Raw genomic sequence first — 15,664 nt, forward strand, 5'->3', positions numbered from 1 at the left:
AAGGCTCACAAGGGTCAATTTTGCATGCCATCACAATTTTCAGTGAGTCAGATGTAAAAGATTTTAAGATGCTAAACACTAGACCTAGCATTCATTAAAAAGTATTCACTATGATGATGTTAAAAATGCAGCTTATCAGGTTATATCTTTATGGACGTTTTGCACGCTTGCTTCAAACATGGCAGATTTCCATGGTAACTTGGTTCCTCTGGCGCTCTGTTTCAAGCTTTATCTAACATATTCTAATACTGACAAAAGCTTAAGGTCAATGTAACTCCAGAGACAGACCCAGGCAAGAGAAGGGAGTATCTACAGTTAAGGGTGTGACAGGTCTCTTCTATATGAGGCTCCAAATGACAAGGCCGTGTGCAGTTTACAGATATAAATAAAAGTCAAACTGTAGGTTCTGTGCTAAATGACAGGGCAGAGGGAGAGTGTGTGTGGGTGGGGCGAGCTGCTGTGTGGGCTCCACCAGGACAAACCAAGTGTATTTTTGGTCTGGTCTTATTTTGCTTTTTTCTCTCCACTGTGTGCTACTGTGCCACAGATGTCCAAACACTCATTTAACACCACGGGCCCTCTCTGACTGTGGAAGTGGCACAATCACTTCAAGCAAATTGGTGTTGTACTATTACAGAACACGGCACCCACAACATCTGGTCTTCCATTGGTTTCTTTTAAATAATAATGTAATGTGCTTATGAGGAAAAAGGTAGGTCAAATCAAAGCACTGTACTTGGACTTAGACTTAGATTTAGACAAACTTTATTGATCCACAAGGGAAATTATTTAGACACAGTAGCTCACGGTAATAATACATGGATTTTGTAGCCATGTATGTTTAAGTCTCTGCTGCTGATGATCCCTGTTTGTACATGCTGGGTCTCTTCCTGCTGATTGGTGCATCGGCTTAGAGCCTTGCCAAACCTGGGCTTTCACCTGCAGCTGCCACACCTTAAAAGGACCTGCCTCCTGCCACTCCTGGCTGCTGTTCTGTTTGTGAACTGCACGACACCTTTGTTGTGTCTCTTGATTAGCTTTTGGTATCTTTGTGATTGAGACTCTAGTATTCCTTTGTTGGGTCATAGCATACAGTAGTATGGAGTATGATATGAATGTATGAGAAAACAGCAAACATGTAATGGTTGAAACTAAGATATGAGAGGCTATTATTTTTCAGTTAGTCATTAGACTGTGGCAAGTATTGGGCTCAGATTAAACTACAGTGATTCCTTGAGGATGTCAGTATACTTACAGATAAAACAGTTTTAAACAAAAACAAAACACAATAAGTCAAGGTATGCTTTTGATGAGAAAACAGACCACAGACCAGAAAAAAAGCATAATATAGGCCTTTTAAATTAGCCAACAATTTTCCAATTAGTCAAATTAGACAAAACCAAAACCTAAATAAGCAATACAACAATTTGAATAAAACCAAATAAAAAATCATCATCACAGTTTTTTGTCTGTTTGTTTGTTTGTTTGTTTTTTCAGTACTACTTATTTGTCTTGAGTTTGAGTACTGACTTGGACTTGTCATTTGCTTGTCACAGTGTTGAAATGTATCAAGTGAATTCAATTTGGATTTGAAGACATGGACTGACAGCACTGAGATTTTTTATAGCCACAAAGTTGCAATGTGGTGACATTTGTTTGTTGTTCTGTGGACTCCCTGATGATTTTATATGTCAACGTTTAGTCCAAGTAATAAACATGACTTGATATATTGAGTCAACCAACATCAAAACTTACCAAACTGAACCACACTTCAGACTGAGAGACTCTGCAGGCAGCTGCCGCTCTACAGATTTAAGAGATAACCCACACCCAACAAACAGATGTTTACTCTGAATGTATAAAATAGTTTTACTCCAAATGGAATCTATGTTCAAGATGATCATTGGAAACATTAATATTTTCCGAATAGAAAGCCAAAATTCCAAATTACGACAGAAATAGAAATCAGAATTTTCATGAGAAATCCAACTGCAGAGCTTTTGTTGACTCAGAGCGAGGAGAGCTAAGTGAAGGTGGATAAAATAACATGAGTTAGATTTAGACACAGCGCCCTTCAGAAAAAGCACAAAGCTGCTATTTAGACCAGCCCAACCCAAAGGGCCTCTCCCTCTCCTACAGTTTCCCTTCTACTGAACACGGGTTTCGATGGCGCAGAAGAATCTGCAGGACACTTGAACTAAATGGATTGTCCCATACACTGCAGTGGGTGTTCATGTATTCAAAGACGAGATTTTCTATAAGAGATCTGAAATCTGTATACTGTGTTATATTATGTAAAATACTCTAAAATGTCTGAACAAAGGCGTCTACTAGTGAATGTGTTAGGCTGAGAAGGATGGGCACTTGGGAAGTGCCTCGAAGCCTTTTAATCACATAATCTTTAATGGACTCATTCTTGTTAGCAGCTCTTGGCCCCAGAGTGACTCCACTCTGCCCTTGTCCTTGATAATCTCTATGCAGCAGCATGCTCTGTTGACACATACTTCTAGGAAAAGCACACGAAAAATGAACATCTCTGAATATGCAAGACTGGAGAGACACAGATGACTGGGTCTGCTTTGGGCCTGAGAAGGGATTTGATGTGAACCATTGAAAAATAAAAAGTTTTGCATCTTAATGATATGAACATTGAGACCACGCCGGTGTAAGTGCACTTAGTTAATTTACTTCTTTAATGTGCATGTCTTCTTTAGAGATCGACCGTCATGCGTTTTTTCATGGCCATTGCCGATACCGATTGTTCGAATCAAATCGAGAGCAATGATATGTAGGGATGTTTTTTTTTGTTTGTTTTTTTATTATGGAATTTAAATTTACTACAAACTCAATCACATCAAACTATAAAACTTAACCACAAATCTTTAAGAGAGCAGTGTATCACATTTAGTGCAGTTATCTCTTAAAATAAAACCATGTATTTTTAGGCAGCAAATCGACCAAAACAAAATATTGGCCTATGCTGGAGTTGATATGCTAAAAAGTCTGATATATTGGTCTATTTCTAGTCATCTCTCTCTCTCCTCTCTGGTTCTGGAAGGTTTTCCTGGTAGCAGCCAGGGGAGGATGGAGTTCTTATTAGAACACTGCAGCAGCTCTGCACTGATAATAGCCTCTTCCCTCCTCACTATTTCCTTTAAGAGTCTCTACAACACAAAGGGCTCTGGGGTCAGTGTCCCTATTATTGTACAATTTCAAACTGGGGCATTATAACAAAGAGTAGGAACCTAAAAAGGGATCCAAAATGCTCATCAAAGTTTAAGGCCCATTTGAAATATATTATACATTCAATAGAAAATATCATTGTACTATCTTGGTACATTTTTATATTCAAATTATGGAGGAATAAAGATGGATGATGTAACAGAATGAAGCTCCTGTGGTCTGTGCAGCTGCAGTCAAACACTGGACAGTGCTAGTGTGGTGGTGAGCGGCAGCAGCAGCTATCAGTGCTCACGTTTATTAAAAGTCCTGTGTGAGGGTGTTTATTGTGAACTCTGCAGACAACAGGATATGAGTCGCTGTTTCTCTGATTTAAACTCAGATTAATGCTATCAGCCTCTGTTGAGCTGGATAAAAGGACTGTGATCTGACAATGCATATGTAATAAGCCACACAGACCAGGCATTTCAGCATGTTTACACAAATCAACTTGCTATTTCAATTCTGTCCTCTGCATTAAGCACTTTGGAACCTGCTTCCTATAAACACATGTGAAACTGTTCTAGAATGTTCATGTAGGAAGTAGGAACACCATCTGATCAGCTCCTATACCATATACATTAAAGATGCACTATGTAACTTTTTTGGTAGGGGGGTCAGTTACCTTCTTGTTTCTATGGAAATGTCATTGCTCTGTCACTATGACATTAAACAGATCTACCTTACATTTATTCAATTACAAGTGGTTTTATAGCTCAGAAATACCTAGAAAAACTTTTTATTTTGGCTATGAATGTACTTGTGGACCAGGAAGTAGATTTTGCATTCATTTTTTCCTTGAACTTTCAGAAAAAATGTATATTTAAAATGTGAAAGCTCAAGCATAATCAGCTACGTGGTGACTAATGATCACAAGACCTATAATTTTATTTAAAATCTCTGTCTGAAACTTTATAAACTGCTAAGTTATTAAAGCATTTCACAGAATCTTACATTAGAAATGCTTTTTGGATTTAAAGTAACAGCATTATGGATATTACTTGGCACGTAGTCTTTGTAAAAAAAAAATTTTAAATGTCTGTGGGGAAAATTTTTGGAAAATTTACTTCTGGAGCAGGAGCGAGTCACTGTCACTGCCAGGGTCACTGTTAAACTCCATAAAGCACACACATAAAACGAGTTTTTATGTACTTTTTTTAAAGTCAGATCTACTTCTCTCAAGCTCACCCACAAAACCCAGTTATACTTGAAATGTAGATAAATACAGGGGAATCAGACAGACATTTTACTAGTACTAGTATACATTTACAAATTATAAATGACTGCTAGTTTACCCAGTCCATGAATATAAATGTTTTTCTCTCACTAAATGCATTCAAACTGCAGGACAAAACAATCAACAATATTCCTGGTTGAGATTTGGGAGTGCTCTAAATGCTCCCTCGCTCCTGCCAACTTCTCAGCCATTTCATCAGGACGTGATTTATGGCTGCCCAGCTTCTATCCGGCCGCAGCCAGTATTGATATTCCGTTTGACTCGAGTCTCAGTAGAAATCGAGGGGAAGTGTGTGCTGGAGGTGTGTGTGTGCATGCTCAACAGATACACTACTGTGAGCTACTCATGCTGAATCTGCCCCACTCATAATTGACAGTAAATCAAGAAGAAGAGGCCTGATTTTTGTGCCTTCAGTATGGCCGACTCAGCAAATATGGGTCTGCCAACATGTTTTGTTGGTGCTATTTTATAACCAAACATAAAAATGCATACATACATAGACATGGGTTAAACCAATATGTTTCAGATTTATAGTCATGCCCAGTTCATCAATCATGTCAAACAGAAATATAATCAAAGTGAAAGATGGTTGTAATTTAGTGGAACAGGCCAGTAATAAGTGTCATAGTTTCATGAGTGTGAAGTCTGATGTTGAAAATTTTGAACAATAGGCCTGTCATGATAAGACATTTTGAAGCATGATATATTGGTACTGAGATACTATGACTTGTCAAAGCCTGATCCTGTCTTGGATGGGACACCGCTTGGAAAATCAGGTGCCATAGTGGGTTGCCAGTCACAGAAACTGTTGTTGTGTCCTTAGTGCAGTGCGTGAGTGATGGTGGTGGTCGGAGGGGCTGATGGCACAGATTGGCAGCCTCACTTCCATCACTCTGCACCAAGGCAACTGTGGCTACAATAGTAGCTTACCACCACCGGGTATGAAGTGAATAAATAAATGATCTGTAAAGTGTAACATATGTCTGTGAAAAGTGCTATAAATATAAAAATTTACTTACTTACGATAAATGATAATATTGAAACACAATAACAATAATGCACAATATTTCCAGTAAACCATTTTTTTTAATAGACAGTATCATGAAAAGACCTGTACTGCAATATAAAATGTACTGTTTTTGGACACTAATTAGCCATAGAAGTCACTTATTCAACCTTTTACAGCTCAAATGTAATTGTATTTCAACAAAAAAGTACCTAAAATCTCCCTTTCACAAAGAAATTGTAGACACAATGAATATTGAGTCACAACATGTTCCATCTATCATATGTTTAACGATAAGTCAATATAGTAATTATTGTGACAGGTCTATGAAAAAGTATAGTAAATAATACTTTATGACTTCCCAAAAAACTAATATTTTGTTAAATAAATAACTTCACCTTCTAACAGTATAATGCTGTATCAGATAAAAGCACAGTACTAATACCTATCGGTCATACTGTATGTGTGTCCTGTTTTAGCCCAGTGCTCCAAGAGGAGACCCAGGTGGAGCCTGTTGAACTCCCACCTGCTCACCATCAAAGTACCTGCACTGTGGCATTTACAGCCTCGCTCCAACAGCCATCAAAACGTCATCTTGCATTCTGTTCTCCCCTTTACAGCCGCACCTGTTTGTACCATTAATCCACCGACAAAATGAAGCCACAAGACAGATTTTCAAATTACACTGGAATTAACCTTCTATTTGAACCAATATTTGTGTGCCTATGTAAACTCTTACAGGATGTAAGTGATACAAAGAGAGCACTAATTCAGATATGCAGTTTACAGAGCTTAATTCAGGGAGCAGCTTGTATTTATCTGATCGAACTGGAGCTAAAACTGCTTAAAGTACATTGGAACAAAGGAATATCTGGTTTGATCTCAGGAGTATTGGTGTGTCTGTTGCATTTGTAAGTTGAGTGTTATTTTCTATAGTACAGCAGAGGCCAGGTGCCCTCCACTCAAAGCATTACAAATGTGTATCAGCCACAGGGATCAGGAGAGACGGCCGTGCAGCTTCTACACAGCCCTGTTAATGCTGTGTTACACCAAGCTGCAGGTGTTTGAGTCACTCAGACACCTGCTCCCCCGTCACCCACTGTCATACACACTATATATAAATATAAATGGTACTGCTACACTCATGTGTCCCGTTTTATCAGCTTTTCCTAACACACAAACAAAAGTATATGCACAATATGTAACATGGTATATAGTCACTGTAGACTCATGAGAGTATTCTGGGCTAAGTTTGGTGACACTCAAGTGACCATTGTGTAGACTATTTTTCTGACTGCAGATGTATTGGGCAAATTTAGGCATACTTATTCTTACATAAGATAAGATTTTTAAATAAGAGTGTTTCGGCAATGGTGTGCACAAACTACTCTATATGTCATTTAAAGAAAGACCACCCTAAAATCATCTGTGACTGAGCTTAGGCTAATTAATGGAGTCTAGTATTTTGTTCTTTCATGTGGAGCTTTTTAATGGTCTGAGTGGGACAGTCTGGCTCCCAGTCGACTCTCTACTACACTAAGGGTAAAGTGCCACTGACGTAAAACAGGGTAATTTGAAAAGGTGGCCTTTCCCATCTTACAAAATTTAGACCTATACTTTTTACAGTGGTACAGTCATGTGAAATTGGCTACTTTGGTTATCCACTGTAGAAAGAAAAAGCGAACAGGAGTAACTCAGAGAACACCCAGATATGAAGATGTATGAAGCCTGTTGTAAAGTGTAATGAAAATAAATGTACTTACAGGTTGAACTCATCAGTACATACAGAATGTGCCATAGCCTAAGTAGGCCCATATTAACTGTTAAAACTGAAGCATATTAAATGACAGAATCAAAAATTAGTCTATGTGTATGCCATATAGGCTAAATAAGTCAATCATGTATCACTCATTTGCCTTAACGGATGATTTATTTTAGATCAATGATAGACCACACCACTACAACTCCCTCAGTGCCTCTGTAGTGACCCTGTGCTCCCCCTGAGAGCCCATCAGGAGACCATCAGGAGCCCATCAGGAGACCATCGCCCCATGTTTCTCTCTCTCCACTTCCGGAGGTGGCAGCTACGGAAGTGGGCGTGGCCACGGGCTCCTGGGGCTGACGTCAGTGGCGCTGTTCAGGGCGCTGTGGTGCTGAACACACTACTCTCACGGCCGCTCCTCGCACAGCCGTCAGTCAGTGGCTTTATGGGCTGTGTGCTTCACGAGACCGGCGGTACCGGGGCTTTAGGACAGGAGCAGAGCGCGCACCGACAGCAGCGGAGGAGAGCACATGTGGGGCACGTTTACGACAGGTACGCGCCTTTTCTTCTGTTTGTTTTAGCACAGTGGTTTAAAACGCGGGAGCACCTACTTTGATTTCCCAGGTTGGTTTGAGCTGCTTTTTTCTTGTGTGGCTTCCTGACCGGGGAGCTTAGCGGGAGCACTGAACACGGACTAGTGTTGGAGCTAGCAGCTGTGTGGCCGGTGCTCGCTCATAGCCGCGCCTAAACCATTTGACTCGTATTTGCATGATCCCATATGAACCCATGGTCCGGCTGCCCGTTCACAAACGCGGACAAACAAAGAGCGCTTTACATAAAACAACAAACGCATTTAAACTGGAACCAAAGGTACTACACAAACTATTAGGTCAGTATTTTTTTTGGCGGGTGAATATGCAATATGCAGAGAGAGCCTTATAATGTAGCTTACAACTGCGGGGCTCTCTTCCCCTTTTGGCCCCATTCAGATGTGATTTTGTGATGACTCAGTTTAAATTGTAGCCTATGTCTTACTGGTCTCTGTACACATGGGTCAGTGTGGTCCAGACAGATGTGAATAAATATATAATTTACGCCAGGTTTAAGAAATTGCAGAATTCAACTTTCCCTTTGAAGTAAAATTTGGGACAAAAAAGTAGGATATAAAAACATTGTAATGCTCACTCTTTCTACCACTACTACTATATATTGACACATATTTAGTATATAATAATAATATAATTCAGATGAATAGAGGCTTGTTCTTCTTCTTATGACTTGTAGTTGCTTGTGGAGCGCATTAAGGGTTACTCTGGCCCCTCCAGGTCTCACCCTGCTTATAATTGCCTGTGTAAAACGTGTACAGGATGTATCCATACGGATGTCACTAATGGCTGCTGAAAGCTTCATGACTTAATGTGTGATTTACAGCGGAAATGGATGTAAAAGTATAAAACTCTAAAATATAGGTGTGGGATTGGATTTATGAGAATGAAACAACACAAATAAACTGTGCGATCCAGTTCCCAATTTAGCTTCAATATTTTTAAATAAATTTTTTTAAATATTTCTGTTGTCACTGTAGCACTGCTTCTTCACAGCTTCTCCAAAAATGTAACCAGTATCTAACTCCATATTTATGCAATCCAAATATAAAAACATGGAAAAAAAAATCTCACAACTCTCACTACTCAGACTTTCTTAAATATGTGGTGTCAGTCTGTTATTAATGACACTACCACATTAATATATATTTGCATGTACAGTGGTTTCAGTTTTGTTGATTCAGATGATCACATGTCACTATCTCCCACCCAGGCCCTATTTTGTTGTTTCTAGTTCACTTGGCTGTGGTTGATGTGGCTCCTCACTCTTCATATTTAAACCCTACATTTGCATGAAGCGCTCCTTCCTTTGTGTTTCCTGACACTAGACCAGCCGATAATGCTGTGTATAGGGAGCACACACAGGCATCCATGTTGGGAGGTGATGGATTCTGACATTTCAGCACCTCACAGATATGCCAAAGGTGACATTGCTGACTTCACAAAGCTTTCTGGTCCTCTCTAAAAATAGGTACTAGCCATGTTCTGCTTAGGGATGCACCGATCCAGCTTTTTTCTTTTTCGATATCGATGTCGATACTAGGGCAGAGACTGAAAATATAACTTTTTTTTAAGTCATTCAAAGTAACTACAAAACAGCTTTGAAAATATACAAGTCCAATAATATGAGGTGTTTTGGCCGATCAGTCTTATTACATTCATTTATAGACTGAAATGAGACATTGATTAAAACGATAATGTCCAGTGATACAAGTATTGTATCACAGTGCATCCCTAGTTCTGCTTTTCTACCATCTGGAGTGGTTTATGTGTTTGTAATTGCACACTTGTCTCATGGTTACTTATTTAGCCTTGTGTCAGTCTATAATCCTAGTCCTTTAGTGAAAAACTGCTTTGCTTTTGCATCTGTAAGAATAGGTTAATGTGACTGCTGCTGGGGCCCTGGCTGCCACTCGAGCAGACGGCGTTTCAATATGTTCACATCTTTGACTGTAATCTGGAAGCAGGCCATTCAACAGTGCTTTTAATGACGTCTGCACATTAATCATTCGTTAACCTTCTGTTGATGGTTTTTATCTCAGCGTTGTCTTTTAAAACATCACACTGTTAAGGTCTGGCTCTGCTTTTCACAGTGCGAGGAAAACTGTGATGTTGAAACACAATTGTGAGTTTAAGTAATGGGGGAGGGAGCTAAGAATTGTTTAGTAGGCTTGTCACAGTAACAGACTTCGAAGCACAAAATACTTTGCTATAAACAAGAGTATTTAAACTACTTAATGCCACTGACACCATAAAAATAAAGCAGGATAATCCCAGTTCACAATTTTAAAAAGACAGTATGATTAACAGGCCTAAACTGCAACAAATAAACATCAGAATAAACCAATAATTAGCAAAAGAAGTCACTTATTTAAAGGTGCACTGTGTAACTTTTTGTGGCAGAGGGTTTGTCACTTGCTTGTCTCCATGGAGATGTTAATGCTTTCGCTTATGCTTTCCCTTGAATGTTCCATAGTATGACATTAAACTTAAATCTTACACTTAATGCAATTATAGGTGTTTTCATTGCTCGTAATTTCAAACACATGCATTCATACTGTAGACAGGGTAACAGCTCCACAGATCTGACCTGTAACTTGGCCTGTTGGTGTTACTTTCCTGTTACCATGGAAATAGATATGCTTAACGTCATACTGTACAACATACCTAGCCTGATGCATCAGCCGGTTTCACCTCATTGAAACTGTCTGACCTCGCAGCATTAGGATTTGTTCGCTTGACTGTAGGCGGGTACTTTTTAATTTAACCAATCACTGCTATTTAGTCTTGACTTATGTAATGCACCACTAATGGGGCTAACTTGTATATTAAGCTATTCCCAAATCCTGTAGGATTTTTTTTTTTTTTTTCATTCTTCCTTCCTTCTTTATACACTAAATATAGCCACAGAAGACAAGAATAAATGACAGGAACGCATGGTTTCCCTGTAGTCTGGCTGTGGCTCGTTGATTGCTGCGATTGCTCATTACATGAGTCACGTAATAAACCATATGTACTTGTCCATGTTCATTCTGCAAACACATACAAGATCAATTACCTCGCACAATCAGCCTGAGCCCACCTCCAAGCTCACAGTATTGATTGACAACTTGATTTATAGCTGATCCATTCACGTTTTGACGCTCGTCTGTTCCCCTCCCAGTTGACTGGTGCTTGGTTTGAGCCTAAGCTGTACATGTGGAGATGGCAGGATGGTCTCTGACACCTGATAGTGCTTAATCCAGCTTCTTTGTGTGGAGCCAACTGTGGTGGACATTTATCACTGTTGTCTCTTCTCTAAGTAGCAGTTGACACAGATGACTGACTCTGAAGCACTGTGTTTAGAAATCCTGAGCCAGACTGTATATGTCAGTACAGCCAGATGCAGTCGATGATAACATTCACCATGGCAACAGGTGGAACATATGTAACTTTAAATTAACCTTTGGTCCTTAAATTACTTTATACTTGGGTGGTTTCATGCTTGTTCCTAACTACAGGAGGTTCCTGGTCTGTATCAGTATCTGTCAAAAGTGGTCTGGGACTGTGGTGAACAGACAACACAATGATATGTGCAATGCTTAATAATTAATAGGTTGTAGCTCAGTCCATGATTGATCAGTTTGACTTCTCCACTGAAGATTCATTTGTCAGAGCAGTGAAAGGTCAGGGGTCAGCAGACAGGTCTGAATTCCCCTCACATCACCTCAGTGTCTCTAATAGATCGACCTGGCTGTCACAATAACAAATTCTGAAGCATGATATAGTGCTACAGAGCTAAACTTCAATAAACAATAATATTGAAACTACTTTATGTCACTGACACAATAACAATAAAATAAGATAATCCCTATGAACCATTTTTAAATAGACAGTATCATTAAGAAGCAGAAATTCATAACAGAAGCTACCAATAATTAACCACAGAAGTCATTTATTCAACCTTCTACAACAAACATCAGTGAAAACCCCCAAACTCCCCTCTTTTGTAAAGAAATTGTACACATGATAAATATTGAGCCCCAAAATATATTGTTCCATCTTTCATATATTTAACAATAATAAAGTAATTATGGTGACAGGCGTACCAATAGATACGTTGCTGTTGTAAATAAGAGTGAATGGTGCTGTGGCTGGTCACCTGCTTGTCCAGTCTCTTTGATAATAGTTGTTGATAGGAGGCAGGAGCTCGGTGGTCACATAAAGGCTGGAGGGAGGCCGGGCTGTTTAACAGATGCTGCTGACCTTGGAGGATCTTAGACATCTTCAGTTTGTGCTGCTAGTGTGATGGTTGGAAATGTCATGAGAACACAAGAAAAGTAGATAATATTGTGTTTTTAGGCTTCCTGTTTAGAGTACTATTAATGTCTGTAAAGGCATTGTTTAGAATAGAATTACTTTTGAATGCAATCTTAAATTTTTGTGTTCACACAACTTGCCACTGTGCTATATTGTCTGTTAGTATTGAGTTGTATAACAGACTCTAATGCATTCAGATATACAGGAGCTGAATAGAGCAACAAAAGGCCTCTGACAGATGCTTTTTAGCACAAAACACAGGCATAAACACATGGTCTTTTCATATACCTATTCATGTTTAAAGTTTATAATAGTAGAACCATGTTGCCCCTGTGTCAGTAATGGAATATTGTCAAAGCTTGTTAGTCTATATTGGAAATGAATCCCAAGAGATTTAGGCACAGCTCCCCATGTTATGAAATAATAACAACAAAATAATGCACATTTGTTTTTTTAACATTGTAGGAGGTACAAAATGTCAGAACATTACTTTTTATTTTTCCACGATTAGTTAGAATGTCAGTCTAATCATTTGGCAACTGAGAATCTCAAAGCAACACAACTGTTTTTTTTTTCTTGTCAAAGTGGCTACAGAGAATTTACAATGCATGCATCTGGCCAGCATCTTCTCGGGGGAGCATTTACTTCTAAGGTTGTAGCAACTAGCCTATAGTTACTAGCCGTTGTCTGTCGTCACTATTTGCGTAGCTCAACTAACTTATGATGGCTTTTTCCACTCAAATTCACTCCGTGCAGTGAAATCACAAGCTCGTTTCAAACCATCCCAAAGCCATACTCAACCATGCTGTGCCTTGTTATTCAAATTGGCAGATAGACTCACTTTCCGGAGCTTTGTTGCAATTAATATTTTATAAAGATGATTAATAATTGTTAGTTAAATGCTGGATAAGTATAACAACACACTCTTTCTCTTGCCAAGATCTGAGCCACTGCTTCTTGAAGACAGGTGGAATTCTCAGCACATGATTCCCACTAGAGCGTATGGTGAGCTAAAAAACACAAAATCACTGCCAAATTTCTAAGTTGCTGCCTCTCTGAAGACGCTTCTCCCCTGGCTGGCGGACCTGTTGGGTGGGCGGGCGGTGGACATGGCGTCTGTTGTGTCCAAAGCTCAAAAATCAGCTATGAGTGAATGCCTGTGGGATTAGCTATTTCAGAGGATCGCCATGGTGATCCAGGGACAGCAGACTTAAGGTCACATCTGCTTGGCTGCACATCTGTCTCCTATCAGTCTCTCCTGGCGGTGACTATATGAATGAGTTTAATTTTAAAATAGATTTTGGTATCAGATAGAGATTTCGGCTAAGCTGGAACAGCATTAAAGGGCCCATATTAGATTATTTTCTGATCTCTGTTATAATGTTGTTTCCTCATCACAAACATATTCATGTTTAACACACAAACCCCGGCTGTAGTGTCATGTGGTAATACAGGACGTGCTCCACTGTGTTTTTAGACCCCACTTATCTGGAATCATTTGAATTATTTTGTCCATGATTTTCCATTTTTTACTGAACTAAAGGTTAAAGGTAATAGCTGTTAACTTGAAAACTATCATTAAATGACATTGCAAGGTGGAACAGAGCATTTAGAGCTTTGGAGATGTAGACAGACAGATAATTGGTTACTCAAACATGTTTGAATGAAACAAAACAAACTCCAGGTATCAGCATTATAACATGTCTTAAATCTCACATGAGTCAGTTTTGTGTTATATAGGACCTATAAATATAAAATGAGTGAATTACCATAGCACTAAAACAGCGGGCTTCAAATTAAGATTATAATTTTTTTATTGACATATCACCCTGCTCTATAATTGTTACTGACATTATTGTATATGGAGTCATTGCTGATGATTTGTTGTGGTATTTTAATGAGACAGCTTAGCAGAGCCTTCCTGTCAGCAGCATTCTATAGTACTTCTTGTATATTCTATAGTACTTCTTATATATTCTATAGTATATTGTGTAGTATATTCTATTGTACTTCTTGTATAATATCCATCACACAACAGTTGCCTATTAGATTTTATGAGCTAATGGCTGCAACCATTTAAGCCTTGTATATGTTTTTCCACAGGAACAACTTTCTTTATGTTTTATCCAATTTGACCCTCTTATTCTCATCAGGGAGAATGGAATCAGCATCAAATAAGCAGCAGAGCAGCTCTGAGTATTGGGTAATGACCTATTTGCAGCAGGGCAAGAATACACAGAAAAAAATAAATAAAACAAACTTCTATTAAGTAATTTACTGTAATGATTTCCCTGTATTTTCACATAAGCCAGAGAGAAGCTGGATTCTATATTGTGAAGACTTACAAGACTACTTGTTTAGTGTGAAAATAGGCTACTTTCTATCTTGGTTGTCAGATGTATTCCATCCACCTATACTTATTTTTACTCTGGGCTGCTATGAGAACACGCACACGTATCCATTTTACCGTGTGGTCTGTTATGTTCATAGGCTGAGGTTGTTGGTGGGGCCCGGCCCCCACCCTGTTCTAAAAGTGTAGACTGTGTTTTACCAGGCTTACTTATTTATGTGCGCGTACAAGTGGACATGGACTATATGATTATTGCATGGAGCTCCTCATATCTAATTAGCCCTTACACTGCTGATTACAGAGCACTCTATGTATGAATGTAGCCCGCCTCTTCTGGCCATTTGGCCCTCTCATTTGGACCTCAGGCCTTTTGCCTTCAAGTGGGTGTATGTCCTTCCTCCCTCTCCTCCATCTCTCCTCATCCCTCCTTCATGTCTGTGTCCTGCATGTGCTCTCATCCCCTGCACCTCCATCTGTCTCTCCATCTCGCCGGACAGATTCTCAGCATGGCCGGGAAGCCAAGCTCATCTCTGTTTGATGGGATGTAGCCAAAGGAGAGTGTAAAATGTGTTGTTACGAGTATGTGAAGGAATTAAGGGAGCATATTTGCTTGTCATCAGTACTTTTTAATGATTTTTGTTTGAGTACAGATGTTAAGTTTGACATTTTTCCATCTGTCTATTCAAATTCAAATGCATCAGTCACAATTGTAATCCCTTTGTGTGTGAGGCGGGTGGTATATATGTTTTGCAGGGAGGGGAGTGGTGCACCAATGATCTTCCTGGCTGTGTTCACAATGCCCTGCAGTGCTTTCCTGTTGTGGTCAGGGCAGCTTCTGCCCCACACAGTGATGCAGCTGGAAAGGATGCTCTTAATGGTTCCTCTGTAGAATGTGGTCATGATGGGTGGTGAGGCACTTGCCCTCTTAAGTTTTCAGAGGAAGTAGAGGTGCCTGCTTGGTTCTCTTCACCAGTGATGCAGTGTTGGTCCAGGAGAGGTTCTCACTCATTCCCTGTGCATTCCCAAGAATTTTGTGCTGCTCACTCTCTCCACAGCAGCACCGTCGATGGTCAGTGATGGGTGTTGGGTGTGGCCTCTCTGGAAGTTGACAACAATCTCCTTATTCTTGCTGACATTCATCTGGAGCTTGTTGTGTCTGCACCACATGGTCAGAAGGTCTACCTCT

The sequence above is a fragment of the Boleophthalmus pectinirostris genome, unplaced genomic scaffold, assembly GCF_026225935.1.
Source record: "Boleophthalmus pectinirostris isolate CB_2022bp ecotype Guang Dong unplaced genomic scaffold, ASM2622593v1 HiC_scaffold_2, whole genome shotgun sequence".
Lineage (NCBI taxonomy): Eukaryota > Metazoa > Chordata > Actinopteri > Gobiiformes > Gobiidae > Boleophthalmus > Boleophthalmus pectinirostris.